At 35.3% G+C, this 16,530-nt stretch overlaps 1 long non-coding RNA gene across 1 annotated transcript in view; it reads right to left on the reverse strand.

The window, feature by feature from the left end:
- Window positions 1-686: 686 nt before the first annotated feature.
- Window positions 687-16,530, reverse strand: part of LOC115223878 — a 37,557-nt gene continuing 21,713 nt past the window's right edge. Inside the window, exons 2-5 of the long non-coding RNA XR_005003208.1 lie at window positions 11,183-11,445; window positions 4,929-5,065; window positions 4,138-4,290; window positions 687-1,539 (exon numbers count right to left, since the gene is read on the reverse strand). This is a non-coding gene — a long non-coding RNA (uncharacterized LOC115223878). The remainder of the gene's footprint in view (window positions 1,540-4,137; window positions 4,291-4,928; window positions 5,066-11,182; window positions 11,446-16,530) is intronic.

Genomic DNA, 16,530 nt, shown 5'->3' on the forward strand with positions numbered 1-16,530 from the left:
CAGTGCGTTCCATCTGGTGAGAATGCATCGTTCCACGCTGACAAGGAGGCAGTGCATCTTGAAGATGAAACAATCGTTGTGGTAATATAATTTATTTGTTGGTACAATCCGCCTTGTCTTTTTATCTTTAATATACACCCAACATCCGTCCTGGAATTCTGGGAATTATTACAACGATGTTTGCTAAGTATCACTGATGATGCCTGGTAGTCATAGGTGGCGAACGTGCTCAGCAAACACACGACCTGGGACTTACACTGAAATAAGATTTCGATACTGCGTTTAATGCGTATTTTCTTAGTATTAATTCTTTAACCTTATATGCATACATACATATATTTGAGCGTGTGCACGCGTGTCTGTGTGTACATGTTTGTGTGTATGGATAAACAATGAGAAACACCGCCTTTTTCAGAAAGACACGGGAAGGCGATGTTTCTGATAGTTTATCCATACACACAAATACGGATACACCGGATTGTTACGATTCCATGCCACTTTTTCTCTGTAAGCGCTACAATTCATGAAAGGATTAAAATAATTTTCTATTTTATGGCATTGCAAATACTTACCTCCAAATAGCTGGTCTTTGGTCAATTATATAATTTCAATATTTTAACTGTATCCCAACTGAATGTTTATGTAAAATATACAAACACGATACGATAAAAAAAAGCAACACGATATCCAAGGAATGAAATCTTTATTTCTGTTGTGTAGAACATAAGCTCACTATTTGCTTTTAGCTGAACAATTTCCTATACATATAAGGACGCTGGGTTTTGTTTGTATTCTACAATACATGATATCATAAATATTAAACGTGAAATTTTAAGGATATGTAAACACGCACATAACACAGTAAACACATAGTGAATGGTAACTTTGTTGATTTGTCGATAAAATACTAATACTGTTCTATATATTGCAAATGCTTTAAGGATGAGAAAAGAAGAATAAATAATAAAGAAAAATAAATCTAATAATAATTCAACAATGTGTTTTCGTAAGAACAGCCACAGCAACATATTTAATAGAAAATATGTTTAAGGCCTAAAATGAATGTACACATGGAATTGTATCTTTCTTTAAATATGCAATAAACATATCCGCAATAAGACGTTAAGGAGTATGGTATTATAGTGATTCTGAAGTGTTGAAGTTAAGTTGCAATAAAATCGCCTCCCACTGAAATTTCGAGACTGGAATTGAAGCGAAAACCATTTTGAATGAAGTGGTTTTATAACCTCACTTTAACATCCTCAAAGCGTTAGCACTACTAAATTTTGGAGATATCTTCTAACATATTTCAAGCCATTGCTTCAGATATTGATCACGTGAACCTATCACAAACTCTTCTATATTTGTAAAACTAAAACAATATCAAAACGAACAATAGACAAGGTAGGACATCTAGAAATGCTTCACGATTGATATCTGTATAAAATGTCTTTTATTTTTTCACAATTTTCTACTTGTTATGTTGTGATGAAATTTAAGTATGTTTCAAATATTTTGCATTTTTCTTCTTGCATAAATCTGAAATATAATAAAATTTTATTATCATTATAGTTGATCGAAAGTTGATCCAAGTGGGAATTAAAAAGATTGTGTACTATCAACATAGACATAAAAATACCGTCTAACCTATATATATATTTGAAAGATGATCATAAAGTGTCTATACATTGCAAAAGTAGGTAAAAAAAATCTAAGTTGTCTAATGTTAAGCGGGGGCTTTATTTGTAAATGAGATGATAAGAATAACGTGTGTAATGACAAATAGCTGACGCATTCCGCTAACCGAATCTAAAATTATATAAAATATAAGAATAAGCAAGTTAACACACACCTTTAGTAATTCACATGTAAAACTGCCATAGAATTACAACGCACAACTATTTCATTAAATTGCACTTTAGAAGAGATTATGCTTATACTTAACTTACACTTAGCCGTTTATCAGAGATCGACAAGGGGCATTATTAACTATGGAGATTAAAGAAAAACGGATTCAACACTGATGTAACTATTTAGTTTTAATCACATTGAAAACTGGAGTTCTTTTCCTTGATTCCACCGATAAAAATTATCATTAATTCTAATTACTTTTCTTATTAAGGTTGTAATTTCAGCTGAGTAATTTTATTAAGGTCACTACGTTAATTATATTAGTTGGCACTTTAGTATATGAAACATTTTTTCTGATTTTCCCAAAGTATTTGTAAAATTTGCGCTTTTTTCTGAAAGATATTTATTAAACATTACATAGCATATTATTTTTCAGTTTCTTTCATTTCTAAACTAATTGTCAAAACCAGAGTATACACCCCCTTAGTGTTTGTAGGATGTTACTAACCTAAGAGGCATTAGTAGGTGGGAAAGGAAGGCAGACGATGTCGGCAGAAGTGATAGACTCGACCTTGAGATTGATCTTTGTATTACGTCGAGGGTGATATTTCGTAAAGTCATCATGGAGATAATCGTTACGCTAGAATCAAGGGTAGGGAAAGTGAAATAGAGGAAGGTGGGAAAATATAGAGCTGGTGAAAAAATAACCTGTAATGAAAAGTATAAAATCATCCAGGTAGGAAAGATTTGTGGAGCGTGTAGGTTGGGTATTGGGGCTATGCAAGTCTTGTTGTAGCGATGCAGATTCGGGGTTGAAGCGTGGTTCGCTGAGAGGTGGATGGAAGTTGACGCAGATACGTTAGATGCAGAAGTTTTTTTCATGTTGTATAACGTACAATTCCACAAGCGGCAGTGGATGAGTTACTAATGAGCGCAGCCTAGTGTAGTATATATTTATACAGCATTTAAATGCCAGAAACACCTATGGATTCCGGTCTATTGCAGGCAAGCCGATGATTTTAGTAAAGGACTTTGCTGCTGGTATTTTAATTAAATTTGTATATTATCAAAGAATAAGTCTACTACAGTTTATACATCCTACAACACGTCGCCTACAAGTGGGTCTTAAACGTATTGCCCCTGATCAGGTTAAGTACACAAGTAAAAATAGCATTTGTGTGAGTACAGAAAATCACTAGTACTTTCAGGCGCCGTAAAAATATTTCTTAATGAAGATATGCTACGTCTCATGTTCATCATTTGAAATTTATTGAAATGTATATTGGATAATTCAAAAATTAGTGTATTGCTTAATCTTGAATATTGGTTTTGTTATATATCATAACTAAATTCTTCATGCCGATTATATATGAACTGGGGACGCACTCAAAGAAAGTCATTGTATCTAAGCAATATACAATGTAAATACGTTTAGGTATTTTAATTATTACAATGTTTGATCTTTCAGTCACTACACTAAAGCCACTACTGTTTCGTAGCAATGGTTTATGAGAAAGCATAATAATTATGCATACAATGATGTGTTTTCTGGTCCTGTGGGGTAGTTTGTCAATTTCAATATGAGGATTTTCCTTCTCACTCGTTGCAGTCAATGAATATTGAATTGATTAGTCGTGAAGCGATCGGAATAATTTATGCAATTCTCTAAACTTCAAAGGATATCATTAACTCTATCAGTGTAAATATATTACCTAGGTCTCTGAAGACTATTTTAGTCTAAAATATGTAATCATCAACCTCCTATTTGCAGTTTTTCCTGTCTACACTTATTTCGAACTCAATATATCGGTCATGTGTTGCGCCATTAAAGGAATTTTTGACCTCAAACACCTCTAGAAGAGGAATAATTTTCACTGTAAAACTAAGTTTATATACAAAAGATTATATAACAAGCTGGGTCACAGACAAATATTAATGATTACGACGATAACATCGTCAATAATAGTGATAACTATAATGAATGTCACTCTTGTCATCATCATCATTGCCGCAGTTAGAATGAAACTGTTTCATGGTGATAATATGTTTTCAGCCGCAGTCATATTTCTACGAATTTTCTGAATTAAAATTAAAGTTCAAATGATATTAAAATTTTTCCTTATGAATTAGAATACGCAATTAGATTCTTCTTCAATAATCGAAGTAGAATGAGAAATTAAATGTCAAAATTGTCAAACTAAAAGCCAAGTATAGCACAATGATATTTAAGTCCTAGTTATCTTTCTGTCGTTCTTTTCTTTTTACTGTGTCTGTAATGAAACCTACCATTTTAAAACCAATATCTTTGACGATAAAACTGTCACAGCAAATGTGACAGTTAGTTTCTCTCTAATTTCCTGTCTAGAATTACCATGATATTTCTTAAAAAGGTTTTCGCGTAGGTGTTGGTTTTATGAGAGTCCAACTTAATAAGTATGCCTGTGGAAGAGAAAATATATAATAAAAATGAATAAAACCTGGTCTGAAATGTACAACGTTTTTGCTAGCGGTACATTGAGATAGAATTCTTAACAATCCTAGTAGCATATCATATGAACTTCATACATTTTATTATGAAGCATACAGAAATTTTAGAATTATATAATATAATTAAAATTAAAATTTTCTCTAAAAAGGTAAAGTATAAAAGTAAATAGAATACGATAGTTTTAGTACAAAATATGTTAAAGTATCAGTAAATAGATGGATTCAGATTTACATGTCTTGTAGCAGCGTATACATACACATATGCATGTGTGTGTATGTGTGTATGTGTGTGTTTGCTGAATGGCGTCATATAGATTGCTTGATCTTATTAATATTCAAGATTCTAATTATCATATGACTAAGCAAACAGACATTTCTCTTAAGAAAATAGTTTAGCCTTAGGTAAACTTTTAGCATCAGACCATTTGTATAGATGAATATCCTCCTCAAAAAAAGGAAAAGGAAAACAGAAAACAGAAACAAATTAATGAAGAAAGAAAAAGACAAATCAACGAAGAAAAATAATGTAAATTTTGTCTGCATATTGACTTAATAGATAAATTATCAAAGCTCAAATGATATTGTATAACCTTTTCTTCGCACTCTATTTCATCATGGCTGTCAGTATGATGTTTGATTTTATTATGTTCACTAAGCGAGTAAATCTGGATTTGATTCATTCTGATGAGTTCTTTTGAGTGGTACCGCATTCTCAGACCAATCATTGCTGAAATGTAAATATACGTTTCAATTTCAGTTTTATGCAATAGATTCTTCGCATCATGTTAAAAAATAAAGGGGAAAAAAAAAGACATCTTTTCATTAGGTTCTTAAAGTAATGTGAATCGAAATAAATTTAGAAAACTTTTCTAGTTGACAAAAGTAAAAAAAAAGGTGTTAGAAATGTAGTTCATTGATTAAAAAATAAATGTTATTTAGTCCCAACAACTACAACCTGGGTTCATTTCGGCAACATGTATAAATTTGATCTAGCATATATACAAAATTATATAATACTGGTTTTAAATTACAGCACAAGGCCAGCAATTTCGGAGGAGGGGAAGGTCGATTAGATCTACCCTAGTGTTAACTGGTACTCGTTTCATCGATGATAGACAAATTCGTCCTCGACAAAATTTGAACTCCGAACTTAAGAAATGCTGCTAAGCATTTTTGCAATGCGAGATAATGATTTTACCAGTTAGCCGCCCTACAATCTTGTATAATTTTAAGGTTAATGATATATATTCTATAAGTACTAAAATAAATGCATCAAATAATTTAGCCACACCAGTCTTGGTGATTGTGAGAATATTGAGAGCATATTAAAAATACCCAAGACTAAAATATAGTCATAATTTTTTCGAATAGATAAACTGCAAATTAGTTAAATACAATGGTGCTCTAACAAAACTACTGGTTACTACACTACAACATGAAATATAACTGTTGTTTTTACTAACTATATTTAATGATGATCCGCTATTGTTGCAATCGTGTTTAATTTACATTTGAACTAGTCTGTGCTATCGGCCTTTCTTATGTAATCAAAGCTATTGTTAAAAGAAAACGTGAGGATGGCATTTATGTTATTTTTTTCAGATCTGCTCAATCAGGTTTTCCTGTGGCTAAACAACACCGACAACAGCGGCAGCAAGAACAGCGACAACAACAACAACAACAACAACAATCAAAGCTCACTTATAACGAGTTGATGTGCTATTTCGAAGATAATGTAGTTGATCACATATCCACTAGATTAGGAAATGAGATTTATTGATTTACGTTATATAACATCGGCTAGATAAATGAACATCGATAAATGAATTTGATTGATTGATAGAGTGATTGCTCTAGCATCAAATCATAACCGATAATTACTCAAGGGCAAGTACAATGGACACGCTTTTTGATTTCTCATCGAGAAAATTTTCTGAGCGATATTTGGTGCATTTTAAATATGCACCAAATATTGCTCATGTATTACCCTTTGGCCTCCTCTAACAAACTATAGGTTACACATTTGAAAGACACTTCTTCAGCTATGTAAATGTCCGATCACGCCCAAGCGTTTCCTAAATGTCTGTTTGATCCGAGACGATTATCAAAACAAAAAAAAAAACAACTACTAGACTGTTATCTAGCACTACTTTAATGGTTCATGTATTGATCGAGAGAGTAAGTGTTATCCATGGGCAAGTGTAGTATTCGTAATAGACTATGAAAGGCGGCGAGCTGGCAGAATCGGTAGCACGCCGTGCGAAATGCTTAGCGGTATTTCGTCTGCCTTTACGTTCTCAGTTCAAATTCCAGCGAGGTCGAAATTGCCTTTCATGCTTTCGGGGTCGATTAAATAAGTACCAGTTACACACTGGGGTCGATATAATCAACTTAATCCGTTTGTCTGTCCTTGTTTGTCCTCTCTGTGTTTAGCCCCTTGTGAGTAGTAAAAAAATAGATATTTCGTCTGCCGCTACGTTCTGAGTTCAAATTCCGCCGAGGTCGACTTTGCCTTTCATGCTTTCGGGGTCGATTAAATAAATACCAGTTACGCACTGGGGTTGAAGTAATCGACTTAATCCGTTTGTCTGTCCTTGATTGTCCCCTCTATGTTTAGCCTCCTCTAGGCAATAAAGGAATAAATAATAGACCATGATGCATGATTACTTCAAGTAAATTCAGCAAGTAATTACAAAAACGATTTAAGAGAAGTTACCATCGTTTAGGAGTGAGATAACTGAATATTGCATTGGTATAGATTTCGATATTATAGCTATTAAAAGATTACTGAAAGGAATCATTGAATATTAAAGCGATTTTGAGATGATCATACGAGAATGCGAACTACGTATCTTCCTCTTTACAGGATAGCACTATGTCCTCTTGGCCTTTTAGGCTATGGCAGTAAATTATGATTGATTACACATGTCAGTATAGGACAAATGTCTATTCGCATAATCATATGTTATCATTATTTTTTTCGAAATAATAGCACGTCATCTTAAATACAAATTAAGTAGACGTTTTTGCTCTTCATGGTGATTGATGGAAAGCAAAATTGTTTTTCATTTGTAAAACTTTCCATTAATTCAAATGTGTAATCATTGTTTCTAATGCTAATATGAATGACGCAATTTGATCGATCAAAATACATTTTATATTCTGAAAGTGATCATGAGTAAGGATTAATTACGATCTTAATTTGACAATTCCGAGAATTATATAAAACCGAGGAATGAATACATAAATACGCAGTCTATTTTTCCATGAAAAATACAATACTGAAATAAGTAGGTTTGAAAAGATTGTACGATAGCTATCTGAATTTCTCTATAATATTGTAGCAGCTGGTAAAAGAATAGAGGAATGATGTTACTCTATTACACTATCAAACAGACTATCAGATGCCTTTATACAGCATATCACTAGTCACGATACGCCTCCACTCTTTGTTCGTTGGCTCTAATCTATTCCATTTCAGCCTGAAAAGTTTGTGTCATGTTTCGATTCGTCTTGGAGGCCTTCTGAATAGTCTGTTCCTGCAGGTGCCTACCTTTTGTCCATATCTGCTCCTGTGGAACTTGCGCTTTCGGTATTACATGGCAATAACATTCACAGTACATTCCGTTATAGAATTAGCTCGTTTCGAATATCGTCCCACAAACTTATTCCTAGCATGGGTCACTCCATTTTCTTTTTCAACCATGGCCTCTCGTTGTCCTTTTTTTTTTTTTGCAGAAACCTACGACTTGCTTGTATTTAAGTGTGCAGACATGACGGTTATATAGAAGAGACATGCGTGCAGGAAGCTGTTCGTTTGTGTTTTCAGGGCATTTCTGGTCAAGGCAAATGTTTTCATCACAGCTCATAAAATGTACAAGATTTCTGCGTTCCTTTCTCAGCATTTCTTTACTGTCAGTTCCAAGTAGATGTATTCCTGATTCAGACAAACATTGACACAAATGTATACTCCACTTACACTATATATATCTATATATATATATATATATATATATATATATATATATATATATATATCACCGTGACCACCGTGACCAACCAGGCTATCAGATGTTGCTACACATCGCTGGTCACAATGCGCTTCGAATTGTTTTAGCCTTCAAATGACGGTACCCCGCTGGCTAAGCGAGCAGGCTAATATATATATATATATATATATATATATTATATATATATATATATATATATATATATATATATTGTAAGGGGCCCGAAGTCGATTAGGAAAATCTAAAATATACAAAAGATACAGTAAAATGAAATGAAATAATACATTTTATTGTATTTTATTTTAAATTATTTTGTATTGTCCTAGGCGACTTCCGGCCCTTTACCGCATATATCATTCATTTATTTATTTACTTATTTTACCCCGTATTAACTGTTTTAATAGCCGGTCATTTGTTTTTTAAATTCTAACTGACCAGTTCTATCTCACTTTAGGCTATCTCACTTTAGGCTATCTCACTTTGAACACTAGGTGGATTGATTGAAAAGCCTACTAGTAAGCAAAAGTGACATTAATCGATATGCATTTTAATATGATAAATTCTATTACTTAGTACTACAAACATAATTATTAATAATTATTATTATCATTATCATAACACTTTATTGTATCTTTGCTCCTTCCTTGACCTATCCTTTTTGCGTAAACAGCTATTATTATTTTCAATTCAACTTATGTACCCCCGTATATAAGACTATCGAACCCAAAACCCTTTTATATGTTTAGTCATTTACTTAACGTCCTTGGGAGATACACACGCAACATGACTTGATTCTCAGCATATTCAACTTTTCCTTCGTCTTTTCTTTTCATTTATTTATGTGATTTCCACTCTGATGAAGCTCCATTATTCAATTCGGTTTTATTACCAACTATGATATATATTTTTAGCATAATAAGTGTGATGCCAAAGAACATTGGGAGCAGAAACAGCTGTTAGATGTGATGCATATTTTTGTAAACAATTAGTAATTAATTATTGATACAAATCAATTGTTGTTCATCAATATTATCGCTATTTTCGGTTTTCTTAAAATTTTGACTCCTGTTTTTTATCTGTCTTTACTTATAATTTATGAGCATAACTTGTTTGCCCATGTTTAAATATAGGTAATATACCGGTAGCATAATGGAAACTTTTATCCCTTAGACGGTTATTTTAACCTCTAACTCAGCAAACATGTATATATATATATATATATATGTGTGTGTGTATGTGTGTGTGTGTTTGTGTGTGTGTGTGTGTGTGTGTGTTTGTGTGTGTGTATGTGTGTGTGTGTGTGTATAAAGGCAAAATTAATAGGGCACAAAAGTGACGGAGATTACTGTAAAATTAACTCCAAAGCCACTAAACCACTACACTTAATGTCTGACAAAGGGTGGGGGAAATCGCGATACGGCTAAATACACTAGGGACTTACCTAGTATGTTGCTTCAGTGGCTTTGGAGTTAATTTGACTGTTAGTTTTACATAAATTATGCTAGTCAATACCCTCCGTCACTTTGGTGACCACTATTAATTTTGCCTTTAGATTCTACTTGCTAATAAGCCACTCATTTAATTTGTTGTTGACACTTTTACCGTTTTGAAAATCAACGGCTTTACTTATAAGATTGACAAAGGAAGATGAGCTTACCATGGGCGTTAAAAGCTGCTGATGACAATTATGGTGGTCTACACCAAAATTCGAAATCGTGATACGGGTATAAACGCCAGGCGCTTACCTCACTTTGGCAATCATTAAGTATAATGTTTTAGTGACTTTGGAGTAAATTTTGTTCTTATTTTAGCATAAGCGATGCTAGCCAGTACCCTCCGTCACTTTTGTGACTGCTATTAATATTGCCTTTAGGTTGTAATTGCTAATAAGCCACCATATAATACACACACACACACACACACATATATATATATATGTGTGTGTGTGTGTGTATGTGTGTGTGTTTGTGTGTGTGTGTGGCTGGTAATTTGAATTACAGACACAACTCATTTTTTCCTGCTGAAAAGACTGTTGCAACATGAAATAGATTGTCTTCCCCAAGGATACAACGTGGTGCCAGTATTCGAACTCACTACCTTGTCATCATGTGTCGAATACCCGCTGACCAATAAGCCACGCTCCTTCACTCATCGATATATAGCGAAGAGATAATAAAATAGGTGAAGCAATCGAACCCATTTATCGTAGAAGTCTGCTTACAAACCATAACATTTACATATGAACTTAAATATAAAGGGTCTACATATAATTCAGTCTAGTGATACTATACAAATCTATCTTTTATTTGTGTTGAATTAATACAACTGTAGAAATTATTTTGGTAAAAACATTGTTGCTGGAGTTTAGGGCATCTTTTCAGCTGTCCACCAGACCTATATTGAAAGGTTTTACTGGCATGACTATTCTGTCATCTTTCGGGGTTACATACATAGACATACACCGGTAAGAAGACTCGTACACTTTATTGAAAATGAATTTTTGTCTCACAGATAGAGTTTCACGCTGGAGACATTTAGATGGAAACATACATACGTATGTGTGTATTCTCGCCTGAAGATCGTAGTGGCTTGATATACATTCCCCAAACAAACACGCTTCAACATGCACACTTCGACATACACCAATGCATACACACATGTGTGCACAAAGGCCCATACTGACGCGTACCTCACAACTGGTCATTTTGTCATTAACCTCGTTATTAGGGCAAGTGATAGAAATTTACTTCAAGTCCACGCAGTGATTCTGTTGTTCAAGTATATTTTACATTGGTTTCTGATGTGTTTAAAAGATGAAATATTACTTTACTCACGTTTTATAATGATAGCAGAAGCGATAGTAGCAGCTGGAGTGTGTTTCATGGCAAAACCAGAAAGGCATGTAGTTTTCACGGCAAAGGTTTCGTATCTTGAAGCAGTTATTACAATTGTAATTTTGCTTGTTATGTCGGTTGACTGGATATGGCAAATTACTGTAGCTGCTATAGTAAGCATTACAGTCTGTGATAAATAACAGACTGAGCAGTATCGGTATTATTAAAGTCTTCATCATATCTGTACTCGTGCCTTTTTCCGCCTGAAAAAAAAATCAGCAAAACATCTAAATGAATTAAAAGTATTCATATATTTACGTTGCCAATACATATTACACATAAATACATTTATATTCAGACCTGATTCATGACGCAAGAATTGAGTCTGAAACCTTTTTTTATTTTGAGCGCAAATCCTGATCGAACGCTGACTGACTTTGTCTTTCATTCACCTAATAGTAACGGAATAGAAGCGTATAGAATTACTGTTCCTTTACTAAGGTGATATGTTGTCTTTATTAAAAATTATTATAGTTTAAAATAGGTTTCATTTAAGTTTTATTGTTAATGTCAATACAATTTCACAAATAATTCTTCACCAAAAGGCACAATTTGCCATTTACTTCTGATACCAGAGATTCAGTTGAAATATGAATTTAAGGGTAAAGCTAGAGAATTGCCGAAACTACTTTCTAGTTCAATATTCCGCCGAAGTCAGGATATATATTTTTACATAGTCAGTCATAATGAGTTCAAATTTTGGCACAAGGCCAGCAATTTCGGCGAAAAGTCGCTTAAATCAAATCCATTGCTCAACAGGTACTTATTTTATCGACCTCGAGGCGATGAAAGGCAAAGTCGATCCAGGTGGCATTTGAATCTGAAACGCAAAGATGGACGCCAATTTGCCCAACTCGCTAACAACTCTGCCAGCTCGCTACCTTACATAGCCAATAATATTAATACAATTATATATTTTGATATTTTTGATAACACCGGCGAGCTGGCAGACACGTTAGCGCGTCGGGCGAAATGCGTAGCCGTATTTCGTCTGTCGTTACGTTCCGAGTTCAAATTCCGCCGGGGTCGACTTTGCCTTTTATCCTTTCGGGGTCGATAAATTAAGTACCAGTTACGCACTGGGGTCGATGTAATCGACTTAATCCCTTTGTCTGTCCTTGTTTGTCCCCTGTGTTTAGCCCCTTGTGGGTAGTAAAGAAATATATATATTTTGATATTTGAAATGACTTAATGGTCTACAAATACCATGTATTTTAAGGCGTTGTGTCTATATTAGAAAACAACATTTCGAGAAATGGTAAGGGCGTAGGATAACTTTCAGTATCAACAATTTCTGAGCGACTGAAGGAAGGTCTAAGATATATCTTCTCAAAGTCAATCCTCTGTCTTAAAAAAGAGACCCTGAATCAGCTTCTAATATTAAAGTGTAAAACCACAGTATGAAATTGCTTTTAGAGAACACTTAAAAGTCTCGCGAATAATAGGAAAATATAGGCTGAGGTTTGAAACTCATCTTAATTGTGAAAGGTTGCAGCTAGATTAGCCAAGTATTTGTGTTTTTTCGTTAAGTAGAATTAAAAGGTAAAACTACGTCACTTATTCCAGACGAAAAATAATGTGTTGTAAAAGTTGTAGAACATTAGTAATCCTTCATCTTTAAGACACTCTAAGAGATAAACGTTATGACGTCGAGTTTAACGAAATTGGGAAGCTCCGTGCAATAAATTTAGAAGCGTTTGCATAGATTTAGAGAAATTACTAGTGAAATCCATTCTGAAATATTTGGTGTCACTTATTTCGTGGGAGAGCAGGTGGAGTAATATCTCCAAATGCCAGTGTACTTTAAGCGAGGTAAATGGAGAGCATTTATAGTAGACTAGTTCTCTAATAGGAAAAGTTTACAAAGCCAATTAAAGCCTCAACTTTTGTTGAATTTTACTGAACATTTTCGACAGGCATATTTCCAGACGAAGTACTGCAAAAATTATAACATAAATACTTCTAAATATTAATCCACGTATACATTGTTTCCTTCAAAAATTAAGAAATTACATGATACTCGAAAATCGTAACACTCAGATTCAACAAAAAATATAAAGTACATTAAGTGTAAGTATTTTGTAATTGAGATATAAATACTTTTATGATCTCCAGATAAAGTTGTCATCACTTTAATTTGAAATATCTTTAAGTTATAATTTTCCTATGTTACGAAATTGAACATTTCTTTCTTTCCATAGAGTTGGTTGTATAATAAGTGGATTTTACTTTTGCTGTCGGAACATAAATTACATCTACTGTAATTTGAGAATAATTTATTGATTACAAATAAACCTGGTGCTACATCAGTATTCATGCTCTAGTTGAATGCTATATTAAAACAGGAAATATTTCCCCATCAGTCGCAATTATATTGTTATATTTTTACTTGAGTTATTGCTTTTGCGGTTATAAGGTGAGAGAAATTATATGAAGAGGCACTGTAGGAAAACTAAGTTATCTCTGTTCATTGCAGCACATGGATTTCAGGTCAACAGAACATAATAGGCCGCAACCGTATCTGTTGTGTCCATATCTACAAAAACGTTCATTAAAGGAAACACACACACACACACACACACACACACACACACACACACACACACACACACACACACATACACACACAAGCATATAAATACATTGGTGCGAAATGTATCTTTTTCACAGTTTGTGGTAGTTAACGAAGGAACGCAATAAAATGATGAACTGTTGTGATAAATATGATAACACCCACCTATGTTCCTATGTTGCAACGAAAGAGATAGATTTCATTTCACACAACATGACATTTAGTTGATACATGCACACCACTCATTTTATTGACCGATCACCTTATACGTTTGCGTGTGTTTGTGTGTGCCCGTTTGTGTTTGTGTGTATGTGGCTGTGTGGTAAGTAGATTGGTTACCAACCACATGCTTCCATTTCCCGTCCACTGCATGGCAGTGTCTTCTACTATAGCTTTACACGACGGGCTTCTTTCAGTTTCCGTCTACCAAATTCACTCACAAGGCTTTGGTCGGTTCGAGTCTACAGTAGAAGACACTTGCCCAAGATGCCACGCAGTGGGACTGAAGCCGGAACCATGTGGTTTGTAAGCAAGCAAGCTACTTACACACAGCGACTTCAGCGCATATATATATATATATATATATAGAGAGAGAGAGAGATAGACAGATAGATAGATTGATAGATATATACAGTTTGATGTTAGTTGCCACGCTCAGTAAACCGTGACATCTAAGCCACATACTGATTGGCCAAAATGCTATTTGTATGATTCAACCTGCTGTAGCCCATCGGGAGGTATTTAAAGGGCAAATTTAATCACTTCCCAGGGTATGAGACTAGTACTTATTTCATCGACCCTGAAAGGATGAGAGGTAAATTCGACCTCGGCGGAACGTAGCTAGGGGCGATATATCGCTAACTTTTTCAGCCAACGTGCTAACGATTGTGCCAGCTCACCGCGTAAAGAAAGATTTGAAAAAAAAAATATTGTAATAAAAACGTAAAAATCAGAATAGAATTTCATTGGATGCTACATTCTATAAACAATCATACAAAGTCGGATATATATATATGTGTGTGTGTGTGTGTAATAAAATTTTATCCTACATTAGATGTTTGGTTTGGCATCCTTTCTGTCTCGGGAGACAATGGAGTTGCGCATTTTTTTTTTTTTCTAGGTCTAGTCCGGCTGTTATATTTTATTTCCTGTTACATTTCTTGCTGTGGCTGTGTAGTCCTATCCTGGACAAACGCTCCCTCTGGCAGGTACTGCAAATGTAGCGAAGACTGTTCCTGGCTGATTGTAGTGCCATGGTCTCTTGTTTATGTCTCTTCCTTTCTTTCCATTTCTCCTCTCTCTTCTCTGTCACTCCTCTGTATACCCTCTTTTACTGTACGTCGCCATTCTCCACGGTTGCCGGCGACTGCCTCCCAACCGCTAATGTTGATGTTGCAGGCCTTCATATCCCTTTTGCAAACATCCTTGTAACGCAAGATCGGTCTACCCACAGACCTAGTACCCCTAGCAAGCTCTCCGTAGAGTATGTCCTTGGGGATTCTGCCATCTTTCATACGGCTAACATGCCCAAGCCATCTCATACGTCTTTGTGTGAGGAGTGCAAACATGCTTGGTATTCCTGCTTGCCTGAGGACATCTTTGTTGGGGATATGATTCTGCCATTTGATGTGGAGGATTTTTCGGAGGCAGCGCAGGTGAAAGATGTTTAGGCGACGCTCTTGGCGTGTGTATAGCGTCCAGGTCTCGCTTCCATACAGTAGAGTGCTGAGTACACATGCCTGGTAGATCTTCATTTTTGTGGTCTTGGTCAGCTTATTGTTGTCCCAAGCCCGTTTGGAGAGTTGGGCCATCGCAGCAGCTGCCTTGCCAATGCGTATATTGAGCTCAGCGTCAAGGGATAGGTTGTAGGTGACGGTAGAGCCCAGATAGGTAAACTTCTCCACCTCTTGTAATCTGTGGTCTCCAATATGTATGTTTGGGATGTCCAATGTAGCCTGGCCCATGATGTTGGTCTTCTTAAGGCTGATAGCTAAGCCAAAGTCGTTACATGATTGCTCAAAACAGTTAATGAGCCTTTGGAGGGCTTCTTCTGTGTGTGTTACCAGAGCGGCATCATCAGCAAATAACATCTCCTTGATCAGGACGTTTCTGATTTTGGTCTTGGCACGCAGGCGCGAGAGATTGAACAGTTTCCCGTCACTTCTACTGTGCAGAAACACTCCATCATCTGATGTCTGAAAGGCATGTGACAGCAAGAGTGAGAAGAAGATGCCAAACAATGTAGGAGCGAGGACACAGCCTTGCTTTACCCCGTTTTTTTATTTGGAAGGCGGCTGATGTTGAACCGTTGTGCTGTATGGTGCCTTGCATGTCATCGTGGAAAAACTTGATGATCCTCAGCAGCTTTGGTGGACATCCGATTTTTTGGAGCAGGAGGAAGAGGCCTGTTCTGCTTACCGAGTCAAAAGCCTTTGTTAGATCAATGAAGGCCATATATAATGGCATTTTCTGCTCTCTGGACTTCTCCTGAAGTTGGCGTATGGAGAATATCATATCGATAGTTGATCTGCTTCTTCTAAAGCCACACTGCGATTCCGGATAGATTCGAGAAGCAAGTAGTTGTAGCCTGGCCAGGATAACGCGGGCAAAGGTCTTTCCAACAGTGCTTAGAAGGGATATACCACGGTAATTGTTACAATCACCACGGTCACCTTTGTTTTTGTAGAGCGTAATGATGTTGGCATCCCGCATATCC

Source organism: Octopus sinensis, linkage group LG2 (genome assembly GCF_006345805.1).
Source record: "Octopus sinensis linkage group LG2, ASM634580v1, whole genome shotgun sequence".
Lineage (NCBI taxonomy): Eukaryota > Metazoa > Mollusca > Cephalopoda > Octopoda > Octopodidae > Octopus > Octopus sinensis.